The 21,371-nt window shown below is 43.4% G+C and overlaps 1 protein-coding gene across 1 annotated transcript in view; it reads left to right on the top strand.

Moving 5' to 3' along the window:
• Positions 1-21,371, top strand: part of TMEM132C (transmembrane protein 132C) — a 257,003-nt gene that overhangs the window by 86,688 nt on the left and 148,944 nt on the right. The window lies entirely within an intron of this gene.

The following is a 21,371-nucleotide window of genomic DNA, read 5'->3' as shown; positions in this document are numbered from 1 at the left end:
AGCTTAACATTGAAGAAGGCAGTGAAAAGGGGGGGGGGGAAATGATCAAGCAGAGATTGGATACGCCCTTCCTTTTCTTTAAAGGTGTCCCTGGTTCCCACTAATGGTTTAAATGACTGCACTTCTTTGCAAGGTTGTTTTCATTCCTAATTAAAAGCAGACAATTTCATTTCCAGCTTGCCAAAGTCCTTATTTGGTTGAAAGGTCAATGTGCTTTGTACAGCACTGAGTTCAGTGGAATTTCCTCCAAAGAAACTATGCATAAGATTGCACTCATGCTGGTACTAATAAATTGGGCATTGCGGTATATACTGTATGTGTGTGTGGATATATAGATAGGGGAGGGAGAGCTGCCTGCATTTCGGACTCTCCTTGGGGGCATAGTCATAGGAGCTATCATGGGAAACACCTCCAAAATAAGCAGCTTCAAAATTTACCATTATGTTGCTGCCCTGGCGCCACTTACTAGAATAAGGATTTGAGCCAGAATCTGAAGTTCACTAGCCAGGAGTGCTGCTCCACTGACTGTGAAGATTAGAAGGCCATTTTTTATTTTGTTGTTTCTTTTATTTCTTGCATTTATATGCAACTTTTTTCCACCAAGCAGCTCAAGGTGGTGTACATGGTTTTACTATTCAGTTAAACTCCACAACAGCCTAGACTGAGAGGCAGTGACTGGCCCAAAGTCACCGACCAGTATTAATGAATGTTAGAATGATGTTGGATAGAAATTAAGTGGTTTCCAGCTGTAATGCTTTAAGAATATGGAAGAAGGGTATAAATAGGTAAAAAAAAATAACTAAAATGGTGTTGGATTGGAAATAAGTGGTACTAGCAACAAAGTTAATAAGAATATGCAAAAATGAATTGATAATGGATGAAAATACTGAGTTATAAAATGTTAAGTTATAGAGATAAGATAAATGAAAGAGGGTAAGGATTTGCTGATTTGATTATTTAAATGGGAATACAAGAAGGGGAGGTGTGAGGAAGTCAAAGAAACAAGCAAATGAGTTTTAAGTTATGAAAAATAATTGTTTTTAATTTTTCTTATTTTTTCTGTATGTTTACTTTTTTTATTTTATAATGTGTTTTTGTATATTTGTCTTTGTGAAATCTTAATAAATATTTCTTTTAAAAAAATGAAAAAAAAAACAAAGTCACCGACCAGTGAGCTCCATGACCAAACAGGGGCTTGAGCCTATGTCTCTAAGGTCCCTTGTCCAACACTCTAACCACTACACCACACTGGCTTATACCAGGCTTAGGGAAGCCACAGGCGTAGTACTCTTGTAGGTGCCATCACTGCTATGTTCTGTGACTGACAAAGATTATAAAGCCTGTGTGTGTGTGTGTGTGTGTGTGTGTGTGTGTGTGTGTCTGTGTGTGTGTGTCCATGATGTTCTAGATTAGGTTCCACGAAATCCAGTGTCAGTAGGTTGCCGCACTGGGCAGTTGCTAGTACACTCCTATTGCCTAGCCCTGCACCATACATTAATTTGCCACCATTCCCAGTACTCTTGTCAGCACCAAGTGACCAAGTTTGGCCACTGCTGTTGACATTCTGCTAATAATAATAATAATAATAATAATAATAATAATAATAATAATAATAAATTTATTCCCCGCCCATCTGGCTGAGTTTCCCCAGACACTCTGGGCAGCTCCCAATCGAGTGTTAAAAACAATACAGCATTAAATATTAAAAACTTCCCTAAACAGGGCTGCCTTCAGATGTCTTTTGAAAATAAGATAGCTGCTTATTTCCTTGACATCTGATGGGAGGGCGTTCCACAGGGTGGGCGCCACTACCGAGAAGGCCCTCTGTCTGGTTCCCTGTAACCTCACTTCTCACAGGGAGGGAACCGGCAGAAGGCCCTCAGTGCTGGATTTTTAAGTTGGGCTGGAAAGGACCTGGCGAGCTGCTGCCTGTCTGTGGACAGTACTGAGCTAGGTAGACCCATCACCTGGCTCAATATAAGGCAAATTCCTATGTTTGCCCTGCTATAACCTGAGGTCAGATCAGGGCTGCAGGTTTGTAAAATACTCAGAGAAGCCTTGTAAGACCTGCTCCGCCACGTCACAGAAAAGAATCCATGTGTGCACAACTGCATATCACTTTCAGCTCTTGGGGGAGGTATTATTTGTCTCCAACCTTGTAAAAATATGGGGGAAGGAAAGGAAACTGATTGTCCTGGAAGCAGCTTTGGTTACGTTGATGAGATAATCTGCGTGACACCTGCCAGCTGAGTGGAACGTCTGAGGCTGATTTTAAAGACTTCTGGTGCAACCTTTAGAAATGGTGCAGTGAAACAGTTTATCGAGTTTAAAATCAGACCTGCGTTGAGGAGGAGGTCTATTAGAATAGAATAAGAACTAAAGATTGGATAACATAAGTCCTTGTGCAGATACTAGCGGATTTATGCATATATGTTTATCATTTATTTTGTGTTTTCTTTTGTAGTTTGTTTTCTAAGTGTCATGTGTGTATGTGCTGTAATAATAAGTTAATAAAAAGCATTTACACAAAGATACACAAAAAGAAATGGTGCAATGGGAGACTGGACTAAACATTGTGCTGCTCTTACATCAGCATCCTAAAACGGACATTGCTCTAGGTTTTTACTCCTTATCTGGCATTCCCCCATGAATACATGTGGGGGAGAGATTCATTTCTGTTTGCGCTGAAAGAAGAACCTCCTTAATTTTCACTTCCTGAAACAATATGCAAACAACTTGCAGCCACCCTTTGAAAAGCTTGCTTCTTCAAATTTTGCTGTGGAGTTTTCCAGCCAAGTGATGTATTAAAAAAAAATGCATATACTAGGATAAAGTGTGCCTTTAAAAAATGTTCATGTTACTGAGCATGTCAAACAAAAAAAAATATATACGGTACATTTATCAGTCACTTTTCACAGTAAAAAGTCTCAGTGCAACTTGAGAAGGTAAAATGCAATATATAAAAGCAATTTAAAGCCCGGGGGGGGGGGGGAGTGGAGGTAGCAATGCATTTGTTCATTGTTCATGGAAATTTGCACAAAAATGATGATGAATTTTCATGAAGGCTTTTTTTAAAACAAAAAAAGCAAACCAGAAATAAATTGCCAGCTGATATGCAAATGTGAATTTAAAATTGTAAAGATGAGAAAATTAGAAGAATGGTGAGATAAGAAAATACTATATTTTACATGTATTCGATCCAAGCTTCTGTGGCAGGAGGTTTTTTCCCCAGTTGAAAGCAACTACAGCGGAACCTTGGTTTTCGAACGTAATCCGTTCCAGAAGACTGTTCCAAAACGTTCGAAAACCAAGGATCAATGGGTTGTTGGCAAAATGCATTGAAAAAAATGGGAAAAACATGTAGTGGAAGCCGTTTGACTTTCGAGGCACATTAAAAAATGGAAGCAATTACTACCGGGTTTCCGACTTTCGGTTTCCAAATCATTCAACAGAGTTGTTCGAGAACCGAGGTTCCACTGTATTTGTCTTGCTCCTGTCATACAAAAGAAGACCAACTCTTTGTGCTTGACATTTGGGTTGATACCATTTCCCAATGACAGCAGATCTTACATGGGATTAGGTACAAGATGTTGCCCCATAATGGCAGATGACAGTGGAAAAAATTAGGTAGATGAACCAGTGGCCTGACATTCCTATGTTCCTATTGCATTCTGCCCTTTATTCAGATCCACAAGGACTAGAATCTCACGTTATCTTCTTAGGAAGCTTCATAGCTCAGCAACAGATCGTGTAATTTGCATGCAGAAGGTCCCAGGCTCAATTCCTGGCATCTTCAGCTAAGACAGGGAAAGTCTTCTGTTTGAAACCCTGGAGAGACACTGCCAGTCAGTGTAGACAGTACTGAACTGGATGAACCAATGACATTACGTTCTTGTGTTTCACTCCATGCTAAGTACACAAAAAAGGAGTCTGTTCGTAGAAAGGCTTTGCTGGACGCAGCAGCAATGGGCATTCTCCCTTTGGAAATGCAGAACCCAACTTGCTATTTTGGTCTGCCTCTAGGATTAATCAGAATGCATGGCGTCTTAGTCAGATAGAAAACAGATGTAAAGAAAAATGTGGTGTTCTTGATACTAGCAAAGCTGAGGATGAAATGTAGGTGGTGAGAGAGCAGGAGAGGGAGCGGGAAAGGAAGAGAGAATACTACCACTTTATAGAATACTCTGCATCAGGGATGGTGAACATTAAACCCAGGGACCAAAGGCAGCACTCTAGCCTCCCTGTCTGACCCTTGGGACTGTCTCCAAGTCACCCTTCTCACTAGCCTTGCTTTACTTCCTCTTTGAGTTCTTTTGCCTGGTTCATACCAGTCCTGAGTGATGTATCAATACATCACCTAGGCCTGTTTAGTGCAAAAGGCAGCCTGAATGGATGTTGTTTTCTTGTTTTCTGTGGGAAGCTATGTGGCTACATTTGGGGTGGGAGGAAACAGATGCACGGCAGAATCCTGATAAATAAAATGGGTAATCAGCAAGAATAAAGACTTCACTCCAAATAAGTATTTTATTTAACTAATATTATTTTATTTAACTAATTTCTTTGAGCCAGGGATGAAACTTGGGCACTAAATAATAAGAATAAATTACTACTAGGTAAAAGGTAAAGGACCCCTGGACGGTTAAGTCCAGTCAAAGGCAACTATGGGGTGCGACGCTCATCTTACTTTCAGGACCAGGGAGCTGGTGTTTGTCCACAGATGGCTTTCTGGGTCATGTGGTCAGCATGACTAAACCGCTTCTGGCGCAATGGAACACCATGACGGAAACCAGAGCGCACGGAAATACCATGTACCTTCCCGCTGCTGCAGCAGTGGTGCTGTGGTCTAAACCAGTGAGCCTCTTGTGCTTGCCAATCAGAAGGTCAGCATTTCGAATCCCCGTGACGGGGTGAGCTCCTGTTGCTCTGTCCCAGCTCCTGCCAATCTAGCAGTTCGAAAGCACGCTAGTGCAAGTAGATAAATAGGTAAATTACTACTACTACTACTTTTGTACCAACAGTACAAAATTCCAGCTGTTTTCTACTCAGTCTTCACCAATACTTTAGCAAGCTCTGACCAAACCTTCACCTGTGTTTTGAGGGCGCAAGATCCCTCAGTTAGCAGAACCATATGCTGCAAAGTTTTGCTAAGATATACCATCTCAGATTACAAGTAAGGAATCGCATGGTTGAATTTGCTCTCATATAAATAGCCTTCTGCATATAGAACACTTGCAAATTAGGGACACAATTGCTTTCTTAAAATCAATTGTAGTGGAGCAATAGAGACAAGTATTTCCTACTGCCCAGGGGTAGGCAGTTTGTACTAACATCACATATTTGTTTTTTAGAATAACTAAAATCCTTTGAATATTAGGGGCCACCCCACATTTTCTTTAAAAAATTGCTTTGCACAGGTAACTACCATAGAGTTATCAAAATTTCAAAAGTAATGGGTCCGTGGCCTGGAAATAGGGGGTCATCAGTAATTAGCTAATTGGGAACCCCTGTTCTGGACTTTTGGGGGACTTCCAAACCACCCTGGAGTGGTCTACAGTTGGATCTGGGACTCCAAGACTCCCTGTTCCAATCCCAGTCCAATTGTGACAGCCAATAGCTCAATCAGGGTTGACCACAGCATGTAAACTGCCTGACCTACCCATCCTTTGAATTCATTGCCATCCCTCACAGGTGTAGCAAAAAGTGCGTGTATCTCATGTGCTTCCTTCCTCTCTCTCTCTCTCTTCTATTTATAGCTAATGATACAACTAAGTTATGAGATGTTTGCTTTACATTTATCCTTTTCAAACATAAGGAGATTTATGTAATGCCCTTATGGCCATTTATTACACAGGAATCTCGTATATCTGTACTGTGATTACCCAAGCTGAGGAAAGCTGATGGAAATCTTCCTGCGTTGAGCAAAGTCGTCATTATTCAAACCTTGCCGTTCAGAAGTGGGGAGAGGAGCGGAGCAGGGAGGGCTGGGGAAGGAGGATGCTCCACAAAACATTCCATTTCAGTCAAATTTGGAAACTCTTACACAAAATTCTACTTGGAGTGTGCTTTCCGTGGTTTGCTAGGGGCTTTGAAACTGAGACAAGTTCAAACCATAATCATTTTTTGGCTAAACGAATAGCCACGTTCACATTGTTTTGTTCCATTGGCTGCTCAAGTCATTTGTTCAATGCGCTTCAGTGAAAAAAGGCTGCCAGTGTGGCTTCAGGATTGCAGTTAATTAATTAATAATAATAATAATAATAATAATAATAATAATAATAATAATAATAATATATTATTATTATTTATACCCCACCCATCTGGCCGGGCGGCTTCCAACAAAGTATTAAAATTCAGTAGTCACGTTACACAAGGAAAATGAGGGGGGAGGGATGAGGAAAACTCAATCTCATCCCACATTTAACCTTTGCTCACACAATGACCCACAGAAGTGGTTAATACTGTACATTTACCCACACTTCCTGTGCAGGAGGTGTGAACAAACGCCTTACCCCTATCCCCACCATTTCACTAGACTACTTGCTTCGAAGGTAAAGGCGAGACACTTAGGCCCCCATCACTGGACTAGCTATGACTAATTGCCAATTGGTTCTTCATCTCCCAGTAGACTTTCTGCCTCACAGCATCAGAGGACAAAGTGAAACAGCGAAAGCCCCTCTATCAGCCTATCAGTGGCACATGAATGTAGCAAACAAATAAATAAATAAATGTTACTTTACGTGCTCTGTCTCATCCCAGTCTCTCAGGCAAGACCTTTTATGAGTTTGGCCACTTTTGTCAGGTGGAGAATGCCCTCCACCACTCTTTCCCCCCTTTCATTCTATGGAACCCCACAAAATGGGACCCATTTTCTATGTGGCTGCATCATTATTAAGCTAAGCCAGGATATAAAGGTAAAGGTAAAGGGACCCCTGACCATTAGGTCCAGTCATGGCCGATTCTGGGGTTGCGGCGCTCATCTTGCTTTATTGGCTGAGGGAGCCGGTGTACAGCTTCCGGGTCATGTGGCCAGCATGACTAAGCCGCTTCTGACAAACCAGAGCAGCGCACAGAAATGCCGTTTACCTTCCCGCCGGAGCGGTACCTATTTGCCTACTTGCACTTTGATGTGCTTTTGAACTGCTAGGTTGTCAGGAGCAGGGACCGAGTAATGGGAGCTCACCCCATCGCAGGGATTTGAACCGCCGACCTTCTGATCGGCAAGTCCAAGGCTCTGTGGTTTAACCCACAGCGCCACCCGCGGCCTTTTTAAGCCAGGATATACCAGCCTTCTAATGACAGAACCTTCCTTCCTGCAGGTGAGAATCTAGGGGCAAATGACACAGCCCTTCCCCATGGAGCTGACTAGGTCTCACATTTCCTATCAGCTGTGGCTGCCAGCTTTCTGTTTCCAAAAATTCTGCTACTTGAACAGAAGAACAACTTGCCCATATAGTCTGGCATCCTGTTCTCACAGTGGCCACCCAGGTGCCTGTGGGGAACCTGCAAGCAGGACCTGAGTGCAACAGCATTTTGTCTACCTGTGTTTTCCAGCTTAGTGACAGAGCGTCTGCCTTGCATGTGGAAGGTCTCAAGTTCAATCCCCAGGATAGGGGTGAGAGAGACCCATCCCTGAAACCCTGGAAAGCTACTAGGAGTCAACGTGGAGGATGCTGAGCTAGACAGAATGTTGGTCAGTCTTGGTATGAGGCAGCCTCCTATGACTTTAAATTCCACGTAATGCCCTAACATTTATCTGCAGGGCAGTGTGCCATGTTTGATTTGGCATGGGATTACACACAGCACGCCAAGGCGTTTAATACTGAGAGCGTGACTATCCTGTGACTTAGCTGTTAAATCTGTTAACTTGATGCAGAAGGTACCCAGCAGACCAGATCACAGGTGGTGCTGAGCAGGATAAGCCAGGCAGGAAGAAAAAAAAAGGTGAGGGATGAAGTTCTACGTTCCAATTAGGAAAACCCAGGTTATTTCCATCCCAGTGGATGGCAGAGTTTGCCTCTTCCCAGTTCCTCAGCTTGGGACAGCATCTTGCAAGGTTCCAGGTTTGTAAAAGAGAGGTATGGAATTACCCATTGCCAGCTAACAAGTTGATGGCGAGACAATAGACAATTAGCAAGGATAATAAATCATCAGCTTGCAAGAGGGATAGAGGCTAAATGTGGCCAGGAGAGCGATTAAACAGATCAGCCGAGACAGTTCTCTGTGGTGGGATCCTAATGAGTATTGACAGTGCAGCTGTATTCTGGATGTCTGGGGCGGGGTGAACTAAGGAGGCTGGAAATATTAGCATGGAAGAAGATTAAGCATTACAATAGATGTGTTCAAGGTGATGGCAGCCCATGACTTGCCTGCTTGACTCAGATCAATATATGAATGAACGTCTCCCTCCTTACACTAATTCTTGGCCTCAGCACCTCGTGCTGCTATCCCCGCCCCTCTACCGCAGCTGACTTTCAGAGTTTCCAGGTCAGAATGCTGCAACAACAGCAGGAAACTTCAGTCTGCAGAATTCCCTTTTGTGCAGCTCTGTAGAGATGTAGCCAGTAGAGGTTGTTGGTCACAGTGTGGTGCAAACAGACGGGTGGCAGCACTGGATTGGCTCTGCTGCTGTGTTTGGACCACACCAACTGTGCTGCCACCACCTCCCCCTTTCCCTCCTGGGAGGCAGCAGTAATGTGAGCAACTGGAGACATCACTGTGATGCTTCAGCACCAGCAGCAGGGGAAAGGGTAAAAAGCTTAAGCAATTCTAGGCTGCATCATAGTTTCCAGATCTAAGGCAGTATTAGTACCACTCTATTTTGCCTTGTTCAGACCCCACCTGGAGAAGTTTGTCCAGTTCTGGGCACCACAGTTTAAGAAGGGTATTCACAAGCTGGAATGCGTACAGAGGCAGATGGTCAACGTGTTTTATTGTATTTTAAATATTCTTTTGGGAGCCACCCAAAGTGGCTGGGAAACCCAGTCAGATGGGCAGGGTATAAATAAAATAAGAAGATGGAGGAGGAGGAGGAGGAGGAGATCAAGGGTCTGGAAACCAAGCCTTATAAGAATCTATTGAGGGAGTTGGGTATGGAGAGGAGAAGACTGAGAAGTGATATATATGAAAGCCATCTTCATATATTTGAAAGGCTGTCACTTAGAAGATGGAACAAGCTTGTTTCCTGCTGCATCAGAGGGTGGGACCCAAACCAATGGATTTAAGTTTCAAGAAGGGAAATTCCAACTAAACCTTAGGAATAACTTTCTGATTATAAGACCTGTTCAACAGTGGAACAGACTACCTCAGAAGGTGGTGGACTCTCCTTCACTGGAGGTTTTAAGCAGAAATTGCATGGCCATCTGCCAGGGATTATTTAGCTGTGATTCTCGCATTACTGTTTGGTCATCCATTCCATCTCTACAATTCTACGATTCTATTATGAGAACTTCTTATGTGGTTTGAAATTATGGGTGTTGAAGGAAGCTGAGTGGAGAACAGAGAGGGAGAACTAGGGATGGAGGAAAAATGTGGTTCAGGTTTCATTTAAAGGTAAACCTACCTAATCCACACTTTCAGAAACTATACATGAACCAAAACACAGCCACCCTTCAAAATTCACGTTTCCTGAATTTTGCAATGCAGTTTTCTAGCCTAGTAATGTGTGCTAGTATGCATATATCGTAAGATGAAAATATCAAAATCCAAATAGTTCTGGAAATAGCAAAATGCATTACATAGCAGGAAATCATTTTGCAAAATGTGTATCTTGGTTATCGGGAGAAATTCACAGTAAAATGACGAATTTTCAGGAGTGTGTTTCTTCAAAACATAAATTGCAAACTGATGCGGAAATGTGCAGAATTGAACTTGAGATTTGGAGGGGGGATTGGGGAAAAAAGAGACATTTATCCATCCCTAGTTAGAACTTGTCCCGATGGTTCTGCACCAGTCTGAACCTTCTTTCAGCATGTAGAGGAATGAACGTGCAGCTCTCTCCTTTTTTAGATGAAAGTGTGGCTGTTTAGTCCAAATCAATAGTTCAAACTTAGGAAGCCAAGCTTCAAAGGCAGCTTACCCCATAGAATGATGTTGACCTGAGGGTAAGGTTTCTTTCATGTGTCCCCTGCCCCCCCTTCTGTACACATGTGCCTTCAGATGTGAATGGCATCAAATCATTCCCCTTCATGCAGCGTGGCTCTGAAACTCTCACAAGTTCAAAGCGCTTGCACTATTGTTAGGAGATTCAGCAAAGCACCAAAGTACCAAAGTGATCTGGCTCAGTTCTGGAGAATAAAGGGATGTAGCAACCATCAAACAGACACCTCCACCTCTTATTATTTCGTTTTCTGTTTTCAGACACAGGTGGAGGAGAAATCAGATCCTAGTTTCAGATTCCTGTCAAGCAGTTTTGCTTATTATGGATAGCTTTTTTTAAAAAAAGGCCTTGTGAAGATGGGGTTTACTTTGCTTTCAGTGTTATCGTTTAACTGGCTTATTATAGCTCAGCCAGAAAAGCAGGTGATCCTCATAAGTTACGGGTGAGGAATCTTTTCCAGCCACATTCTCTTCTGGCAACCTCTCAAGAACCACTTGATCACTTTGATCTGTGGGTCGAGCACTTTAACAAGGGCCCTATAATGTTCATTCGACACCTGCTGATTTTGCTTATGTTTCTTTGATTTTCTAAAAGTGAACTTCTTTCTTACTTCTGCCTTTTCATTGATTATTTTAATGTATATTTTATGCAAAATGCTTAGTAGGGTTTATGGTTAAGCTGTATAAAAATTCTGTTTCTCTTTTTAAGCAATAAATGCTCTTGGTCAGCAGGGCCAGTGGCAAACATGGTTGTGGCGCAAGAGGTGTAAATTTTTCCTTTGCAAATTTCTACACACACGCCCACAGCTCTACCTTCCATCCAGGGAAGCAAAGAGGCAATATCAGAGTTGAAGGGTGCGTTCCATCTGGGCAAAAAGTCTCAAGGAAGGTGTGAAGCAAGGCTGAAGGGTGTAATCTGGGGAGGGGATGCATAATAATAATAATAATAATAATAATAATAATAATAATAATAATTTATTATTTATACCCCACCCATCTGGCTGAGTTTCCCCAGCCACTCTGGGCGGCTTCCAATCAAGTGTTAAAAACAATACATCATTAAATATTAAAAACTGCCCTAAACAGGGCTGCCTTCAGATGTCTTTTAAAGAGAAGATAGCTGCTTATTTCCTTCACATCTGAAGGGAGGGCGATCCACAGGGCGGGCGCCACTACCGAGAAGGCCCTCTGTCTGGTTCCCTGTAACCTCACTTCTCGCAATGAGGGAACCGGCAGAAGGCCCTCGGTGCTGGATCTCAGTGTCCGGGCTGAACGATGGGGGTGGAGATGCTCCTTCAGGTATACAGGACCGAGGCCGTTTAGGGATGATTGGGGAGAGTCCTGAGGTCCAGATAGAGTGGCCCTGAGGGCCACATCTGGTCTGTGCACCTACACACTTTTGCAAATTAATTGAAACAAAGCATGTTTTCTATCTTACTCGTAATCCTGTACTCAAAACAAACATGAAAAGTCAGTTGATCATTATGGTGTCAGGAGCCCGCAGCCCACAGAAGGAATGATGTGCTCGCTACAATATTGGGGTTCTACGAAAGAGTTATTCCAGAGCTGGGAAAGTGGTATCCTGACGGTACTGGGATATTGCAGCAGGACCTAGCCCCCTGTCACATATCAAAAGTGGTGAAGAAATTCATGACAGAGCAGCAAATGCAGGTACTTAATTGGCCAGGGAAATCCCCGGACATAAATCCTATTGAGAATTTGTGGGCTATATGCAAAAGTTGCCTCCGTGCTGTAGACTGTACGACTATGGAGAAGCTCATTCAGGTGCTGATTCAAGTGTGGTACAGGGATCCGAAAATCAACAGTGACGGTTCGAAACTAGTAGACTCCATGCCGAACTGTGTTCAAATGCTGCTTAAAAATAGCGGAGGTCATATTCGTTACTAATGTACGTATATGTGAGCTTTGTACATGTATATGTGAGTTTTGTACAATAACTACATTGTTTGTTTCAATTAATTTGCACAAGGGTGTAACATCCTTCTTGCCAGTTTTTCATACACATCTGGTTGGCAACTGCGTGAACAGAAAGCTGTATCAGATAGATCCCTGGCCTGATCCAGCAGGGCTCTTCTTGTGTTCTTATGCCCTGCCTCTTCCAGGAACCCTCGGCTACTTTCTATATTAGGGGACAGCATTCTGCATCAATTGCAGTTTCCAAACATTCCCCAAGGGCAGCCCCATCTGGAGCATGTGACAGTAGCCTGGATTGTGGGACAAAGCAACGTGGCACAGTGACCATATCTTCCTCCTTCAACATCTCCTGTTGCACTAACAAGGTCCACTGCAATACTTTTGCCAACAATTGTTGTGCATCTGGAGACACCTGCCTGTTCTCTGTCTCTCTCTACCCAGTTCTTTTCTTTGGGAGGGGGAATGTGCAAAGGGGCATCACTCCTCCTTGTTAACCCCCACAATTAATGATCTTCCCTCCCAACCTCTCTTATACACTTGAGGATCCTCAGAGCTAAGATAAGAAAATCGACTTGGGAGAGGGTCTTCACACCCACCTAGTTTTCTAGACTAATTAAGATGCAAGAGTGGCTAGTGAAATCCCCCCTCCCCCCTCTGCTGTCTGGGACGGTGCTGGCTAATAGCAGCTAAGGAACACCCACATTCATTTAACAAAGATAACATTTGCTATCATTACAATTATTATTATTATTATTATTATTATTATTATTATTATTATTATTATTATTTATTATTAAAAATGCATTCTGTGCTCTGATATATCAAAGGACCCCAATGACAAAGACTCTCCTCCCTGGAAGAGAGGGGAGTGGTTGTGGGCGGGAGCCCGAGCTCCTCCTCTCACCTGGCTGGCGCCCACGCCCCTCGGCAGGCACCCAACCAGGTGCCTCCGAGGGGGCGTTTACTGCAGCCTTTTGTTGCGGCGCCAGCCTCTCCTCGGCCTCATTCTTCTCCGTCGTCTCGTCGCGAGTCACCCACCCTCCACTCCCTTTTAGCTCAGGGTCTTAGTTCATTGGCCTTGCTATGGACCTTAGGTTGGTCGCCCCGGTTGTCCAGGGGGCCTGGTAGGAATTTTTCCATTTGGCATTAGGCTTTTTGGTTTTTTCGCCTACCCCGTAGCAATCGTCACAACTTTTGTGGTATTGGTGGGTAGGTTAGGCATTGGAATAATGTGTTGTGGTGTGTCGAAGGGCTAGGTGTGGCCGTCGCCTATGCCTTCAATTTTTGGGTATTCCGTTAAAGGAATCTGGTGGTCGTGTACTCTGTCCAATGCCTGCTTGGCGGGAGGCCATGGCACGACCCTCGGTGACATCAGGGGAGAGCCTATAGTTGGATTAGCATCAACAGGCTCCACCTACTGGTGAATAAACCCCCTTGCTTTAGACATCCAATGCCTAAGCCAATACCTTTTCACTACTGTAATCAATAAAGTTGTGGCCTTTTTCTTGCCCATTAACCTTATATCATGTGTCCTTGCGTATTCATTTCACATTGCGGAGGTCGGGTCCTCGAACCACAATCTTCAATTTGATTATTTGATGCTGAGATCTAAGACCACTATACACAGAGAGAGCCTACAAGTTTGTAGGTTGGAATGGGAATTCGTATTTCCCCAAGGGGAGGAAACTGTATCAAGTGTGTATGTTTGTGTTTGTGTTTGCTTTATCTGCAAGGGAAGTGCAAGTAAATGAGAAATTGCCAAGCACCTCATGGGGGGGGGCTGTATTATTGCACATCCACTCTTGTGTCACTTGTATCCCTGGGGGGGGGGGGGAACTAATTCAGTTTGCCTTTAAAGGCAAACCTACTTAATTCACACTAAAAAAAACCACACAATCTGAACTAAAACAGCCATCTTTCAAAATTTGCACTTCTCTGAATTTTGCAATGCAGTTCTCCAGGCAAGTAACACATACAAAAATGCATATACTAGGGTAAACTATGCATAAATATCCATGGGGTGCCAGGTATAGGGGGCTCTGGGTGCCTCAGTACCCACAAAAAATTGTTGTGGGTGCTCAGCACCCACACCGCAGAGCTCCCAACACGTTGGATGTTAAGGTCTTGTGAGGTCTTGGAACCTGACTTCTGGTGCCAACAGAAGTTAGGGTCCGAGGCTGGGGGGCATGTAACATCATGACATCACAACATGGTGTCATGACATCACACACACTGGGCACCTGTAACCTGGGGCCCAAGTTAGCTCCCCTGCCGTATGTTAGTGGAAACAACATACAAAAATACATGATATTGAGGAAAATTGCTTTGCAAGAATACAACAAAATGTGTCATAAGAGGAAAAATGCACTACAATGCCAGTGAATCTTCATGAGGACTTTTTAAAACCATCATCATCATTATCAAACTGATGTAGAAATGTGCAGAACCAAACTTAAGATGCGGGAGGGGGTAGAAGGAATGAGGAACTGGGAGAAACCAACGTTGACAAATATGCTGATTCCTAGTTGCCAGTGGCTTCTCACAGTTTCACAACTCACCAGTATTTTATTACATGGACTATATACAGTGGTACCTCAGGTTAAGTACTTAATTCATTCCAGAGGTCTGTTCTTAACCTTAAACTGTTCTTAACCTGAAGCACCACTTTAGCTAATGGGGCCTCCTGCCGCCGCTGCACTGCTGGAGCACGATTTCTGTTCTTATCCTGAAGCAAAGTTCTTAACCTGAAGCACTATTTCTGGGTTAGCAGAGTCTGTAACCTGAAGCGTATGTAACCTGAGGTACCACTGTATAGTTGGACCACAATTCCCAACCTTATTGACCTTTGGGCTGTGCTGGTTGGGGCCGATGGAAGTTGGAAACAGCACTGATATCTAGACCAGGGATGGGGAATCTCTCTCTCCGGGTTAGATTTTGACCCATCACCCCCAGTCAGGATGTTCAGTGGTTGGGATGGGGGAGGGCTAGCAACATCTGGAAGGCCATAGGCTCCCACGCCACTGCTCTAGAGAGATGTTAGCATGAGGAAAAGGTGGAGAAATTACTATGCCTGCCTCTTCAGATAATATTCTCCTCCTCATGACACTTCTACATAGTGAGATTGTACAGCCTCAGACACTTGATGCTGATCACCTGCATATTCAGGTAGAAACCTAGCCAAAGGGGAGCTGAACTTGCTGAGTCTGTAAGCCTGAGTGGGATGGAAGCACAGGCAGTTGTTCCTAAGAAGAGCAAACCCTTGAAACAGCTGAAGCCGAAGGAAAGCAAGCTCCATGGCACATCACCTTTCAAGGCCATTGCTTGTCTGCTGGAGGCACTGCACCTGTCTGGAATTCAGTGATACCCTCCCCCCCCAAGTTTCTGCTACTGAAGAATCATGTCTCAGCAGCACCTGCACAAGGGATGTCCTTGTTTTAGCAGACTGGTACGTTTCCGAGCACAATTCAAAGTGTTGGTGCTGACCTTGAAAGCCCTAAATGGCCTCGGTCCAGTATACCTGAAGGAGCGTCTCCACCCCCATCGTTCTGCCCGGACACTGAAGTCCAGCACCGAGGGCCTTCTGGCGGTTCCCTCACTCTGAGAAGCCAAGTTACAGGGAACGAGGCAAAAGGCCTTCTCAGTGGTGGCACCCGCCCTGTGGAACGCCCTCCCACCAGATGTCAAAGAGAAAAACAACTACCAGACTTTTAGAAGACATCTGAAGGTGGCCCTGTTTAGGGAAGCTTTTAATGTTTAATAGATTATTGTATTTTAATATTCTGTTGGAAGCCGCCCGGAGTGGCTGGGGAAGCCCAGCCAGATGGGCAGGGTATAAATAATAAATTACTACTACTACTACTACTACTACTACTACTACTACTACTATTAAACAGCCTGCTTCTGAATAATCAAACGTCTCCTCATAGTAGTACACTCAGGTGGTCAGTGCTGCTGAGATTGAAGATGGAACAGGGCCACTGGGTGGGGGGGGGGATCAACTTTCTTTTGAAACAGGATGTTTGTTTTCTTTCAGTCATTCCTAACATTTCCCACAAAGATTAGCAGATGGAAGGTTTGATGGGTTGTTTGGAATGAAGTTTTCACTTGTAAAAACCCCGTCAAAATTGTTGCATAGTCTTCAGAGTGGAATTAGTAATCTAGAATATATAAACCATGTTCATGTGATAGCTCGGTCTGAGAGCATGTGCCTCTTAAAAGGAGGGTCATGGATTCAAGCCCCACATGGGGGGGCGGAATTCTGGCATTGCAGGGGGTTGGACTAGATGACCATTGTGATCTCTTCCAACTGTACAGTTCAATGACTCAGAGATATCTGTTCCCATGGCTACTTTGCTGTTGCTATAAAAGAGTGTTTTTATTGTTGCTACTACTTACCTTTGGTACAACTGAGTTGTATGTATGTAATATATACACCTATTGAAATTAATGGGTACACCCATTGAAATTAATGGGCATGACAAGCATAGGTCCATTAATTCCAGTAGATCTACTCTGAGGAGGACAAGCATTGACTACCTTTCACTGAGGGTGGTGGTTCTTGATTTCCAATATAGAACAATTACAAAATAAAACCAAAGCTAAAAAATGCAAAAACAAAATCCCAATTTACCTCCCTTCAGGGCAGATCAGTTTATTCAAGTTTGTCCAATTCCAACCTGTGATTTCGGTGGTTGCCATTCTTCAGGATTATCAGTAAAGTATTTTATAAAAGGATGCCATATTTCCACAAAATTTTCTATATTATTCCATGCATGTTAATCTTTGTTAACTTTTCTGATACAGCATGCATTCTGTTTCCAGTGAGAAATACACAGATGTTCCAATTCTGTACCACTAGTATGCATGCTGCTACTAAAGGGGAAAAAAATTAGTTCTGTACAACAAAGGCCAAATTGCCCTTCTTTAGAAATGATTAACCATCCTAAACTTGGGGTACATTCCACCTGTAATATAGCTTATTTCTGTAAATAAGAATAAGAATAAGAATTTTTTATTTGTATCCTTCCCATCTGGCTGGGTTTCCCCAGCCACTCTGGGCGGCTTCCAACAAAGATTAAAAATACATTAAAATACCCTCTGCCAAAAGGGCTTTATAGGTTCACATGTCCACCACATGTGAAATGTTGTACCTATATTATTGCAGCCTCTCCAGCACAATGGTGATATCATTTTATGAATATAGCTACACCATAATGGTGTCAAATGTCATCAGTTTAATAATTTAAATATTTTATCATACATGTGTTGAGACTGATTTTTGTGGCTCTCTAGCCTACAAATTATTCCTCTGCAATCTCCATCCCTTGATCAAATTCCCATTGCCGTTTCACGGAATTACATCCTCCAATTGTTAATTTGTTAATTGTCTGATAGAATATAGATGTATATGATGTTAAAGGTCTTGTGGCATGTGCTTTAACTTCAGAATTTGATACAAAATGCACTATTTGATGAATAGGACAGTTGCACCCTGCATTCCAATTTTTCTCATTCAGCTGATATAGGTGAACCAATTTCAAATAAATCGGTTAGTGTATAAAGATCTTTCTCTCTCCATCTCTGAATAGCATGTTCTTTTTCTGTCATATACAAAAGTGGATGTAGTACAAAAGGTACCAATGGCGAGATGGAAGGACCCAATTTAGGTGCCCACATCTTACATGCTTTCAGATCTGCCTTTGCAAATGGATTTGCAATGGAATCAAATATATTTTTATTATGTATTAAAAATTATTATTATTATTATTATTATTATTATTATTATTATTATTATTATTATTTGAATTTATATATCACCCTATACCCGGAGGTCTCAGGGCGGCAAACTTGGTCTCTATATATTTCTGTCAAACTCCATTGGCAGCCATGTTTTATCATTTGCATTATGTATTATTCAAATTACAATTTAAATATGGCTAGCATCATGATATCTTTGTGTATGAGGTAAAGCAAGGACCCCACCCCACCCCCAGTCTGAGGATAGAGTGCAGCTGATGTTAATCTGGGTCTTTTACCCTGGTGTACAACATTTGGCACCACCTTTTGCCATTTTTTTAAAAAATCTCAGTTGAAATACAAATGGGTGTAGTCTGAAACAAAACCAAACATTTTGGTAGAACCATAATTTTCACTGAGGACAATCTTCCTTCCTACTGCTCATTTTCAAAATCTACAACTAAGTCAGGGATGGTCAAATTGTTCCCTTCAATATGTTGTTGGTGTGCTGTGTTGGAGTCCCATAATTTCTGACCCTGGGCTGGGGCTGATGGGAGCTACTGTCTAGCAAGATCTCCAGGGACACAAGGTTCCCCACGCCTGAAGTAGGGCACAATGATTAAAAGGAGCAATTTTCTTCTTGGGTTACAGACTTGCTCATCAACTCTGCTTGGCTCCAGAGCCTCAGCTCTCGGTTACAGAGCCTTTGAAGAGGAGGTCATGAGTTCATCGCCACCAGTGGCTTGTAATGAAGCTGTGGAAATATTACAGGGAGCAACTTGACATTTTTAATTATAAGAATCCCAATGGGTGGCATCCCTTTCACTAAGGCTTGTTTGGTGAAGATGAATAGATTTACAAGCTGGGGCTGTCTACTGTTAAGGTGTTCAGAGTGTGAACTGGTCCCCTTTTAAGAGGCACAGGTGATCTTGGGGCAGGGAGATTGTTGGCCACCCCTTCCTATACACCAGGGAAAGTGAGCCTTCTTGGCTTTTTGGATAAGCCTCACAGGTCAAATTTGACAGATAGGTGGAACTACTCCCTGCCAAAATTTCCTACATTTCAAGTCAATATTGGAGGTTTAAAAAGTGAGCACTTGGATGCATGTAAAGGCATTGGCAGCCCTTGTGCTCCCATTTTGAAAAGGAGTGCAATAGCAGTCATAAAGCAATTTAGGAGGCAAAATCATCTTTGAAGCAGCCACTGCCCTACTCCTTTAAACATTGGAGTGAGTGATCTGGGACTCTGAAGTGTGCAAAAGAACTCTTTGAAGCAGCTCCATGCTTTGTCTTTAAGTGAATGGGCAGGCGGTAATAGGGTTGCTTGGGATAGGGTGGGGTGGAGAAAAGGAGAAAGCCTGCTCCTGTCTCATCTTCCACACCTTCCCTGATGCTGCCCACCTGCATAAGGAGAAGTACATAGCTGTTTCAAAGAGTGCTTTTGCAAAGGATCTTTTAGTGGGCCAAGATTGACTGGGATGTTAGAGATTCCCCACCCATGCCATGAACACAGAGAGTAAAAGCAAATTCCCCTAGTTCCCCCTGTCATTCTACACATTCCCCAGGCACATTATTCTGCTTCTCCCTCTTTCCAATTTCACATGGATTTCTACAATTTATACTAGAGCTGGGGTAGGTGAAACTTTTCTCTCATCTTCCCTCCCATCCACCTTTCTAGCATACTCTCATGTTTGATGATGAAACATGGAATGTATAAGGGGCAAGCACATGAGCACATCACAATGCCATCTTCTTCTCCATTTGCACAAGCACTTCAGTACAGCACAAACAGGTGGGGAGGACAAGAATGGTAGGGATGAATGTAACACCGCAATAGGTTTGGTGCTTTTTGGGGGGGGGGGAGCCTATGCAGATGCCAGAAATGCACATGTTCTACATGGACACTGAGGTCCAGCCCTGAGGGCCTTCTGGCGGTTCCCTCACTGTGAGAAGCCAAGTTACAGGGAACCAGGCAGAGGGCCTTCTCGGTAGTGGTACCTGCCCTATGGAACGCCCTCCCATGTCAAAGAGAACAACAACTACCAGATTTTTAGAAGACATCTGAAGGCAGCCCTTTTTAGGGAAGCTTTTAATGTTTGATGCATTACTGTATTTTAATATTTTGTTGGAAGCTACCCAGAGTGGCTGGGGAAGCCCAGCCAGATGGGCAGGGTATAAATAATAAATTATCATCATCATCATCATCATCATCAATATTTTATGTATTCTGCTTAGGGTCTGCCTCCTGGCCCCATCCACCACCACCCCTTCTTTTTGCAACACCACATTTCTAATCTTACAACTTCACATGAAAGTATAATAATATCACTTCTGGGTATATTTGATCCCTTTGATCGTGATTCAGAGGTAAAATGTACATGCTGGAGAGAACTATGTACAGCTAGGATTTTTTTGGCATGCTGTTTGCACTGCTGAAGAGGCAAGCCACTTTCCTGAGGGTTGCCTCTTCAATATGTGCTGGGACCTCCAAAGAAACCACTGCCTCACTGCATTTGCCCCCCCATCATTTCTATTTAGGCTTCATGGTCCTCCTGGAAGTGCACCATAGTTAGTTTATCACATGTTGAGAACTGCTTGGCTTAGCCTTTGTCTACTGATTTCCTGAGTGCCGCAGTCCCTTACGGCCATGAAAACACACACATCATTTCTGATCCAGTTCCAAGTTATACTATTCTAGCTAACTCTTAGAGGGAGAGAGGATGACAGGGAATATTAAAGGGAGACATGCCACACTGTTAGAGCTTGGCAATCTTCCCATTTGCCTTTGCACAACGATCCCATTAGCATTAATGTGGTAAGACCTTCTCTGTGTAGGGGAAATATTTATGGGGTCTTTGGAGACCACAAAATGAGCCTTCATAAAAATGTGCTCTGCCAAGTATGGCCGGGCAGATTAGGAGCATATGGTTTGCATGGGCCCGGTGTGGGGGCGGGGGAGGGGAGGGAGAGAAGTGCCTTGCTTTTTATATGTCTTCTTTCTGCCATCCATCACCCCTTCTGCAAAGTGGCAGGTGAGGCCAGCCAAAAGCTTTTACTGCACTTTTTAAAAGTTAGCTTCACTGAGTGCTTAGTAAGTTGGGGAGGGGGGAGGGGAGTTCTTTGGAGAAATCCACTTGCCGGGAGGGCGGACTTGGGATGTGGGTGCCATCGACCAAACAAAGATGTTACGTGCGGGCAGAATCCCAAAAGGGTCGGGCAAAAAGCCAGGGAACTAGAAAACAGATCTGGCCTGATGTGGAATGGCTCCATTCTTTGTATCCGTGGTGGGGGCCTGGGGGCCCTCCAGATCTTGCTGGATGAAAACAACATCCTGATGGCCAGCTGATAGGAGTTAGAGTCTACCAACATCTGGAGTATTCCCCATCCCTGATTTCCACAGTGGTTTTCTTCGACAGGGCATGACCTTGAAGGCACATGGCACCATTGCCTTGCTGAGGCTAATCAGATCCACATGTGGTCAGGGACTTCTTGGATGACTGCCTGGGGAATTCCATAAAGGCCACCTTGAGTTCCATCATGATAGAAATTAAATGGATGATGCACCAGTCCAGTTTTGGAACAAAGGCTACTTTATGGGGGGGGGGC

This window comes from Podarcis filfolensis (assembly GCF_964270895.1).
Source record: "Podarcis filfolensis genome assembly, chromosome: 16".
Lineage (NCBI taxonomy): Eukaryota > Metazoa > Chordata > Lepidosauria > Squamata > Lacertidae > Podarcis > Podarcis filfolensis.
Note: the sequence above shows the minus strand (reverse complement) of the source record. Positions and strands in the feature narration are given on the sequence as shown.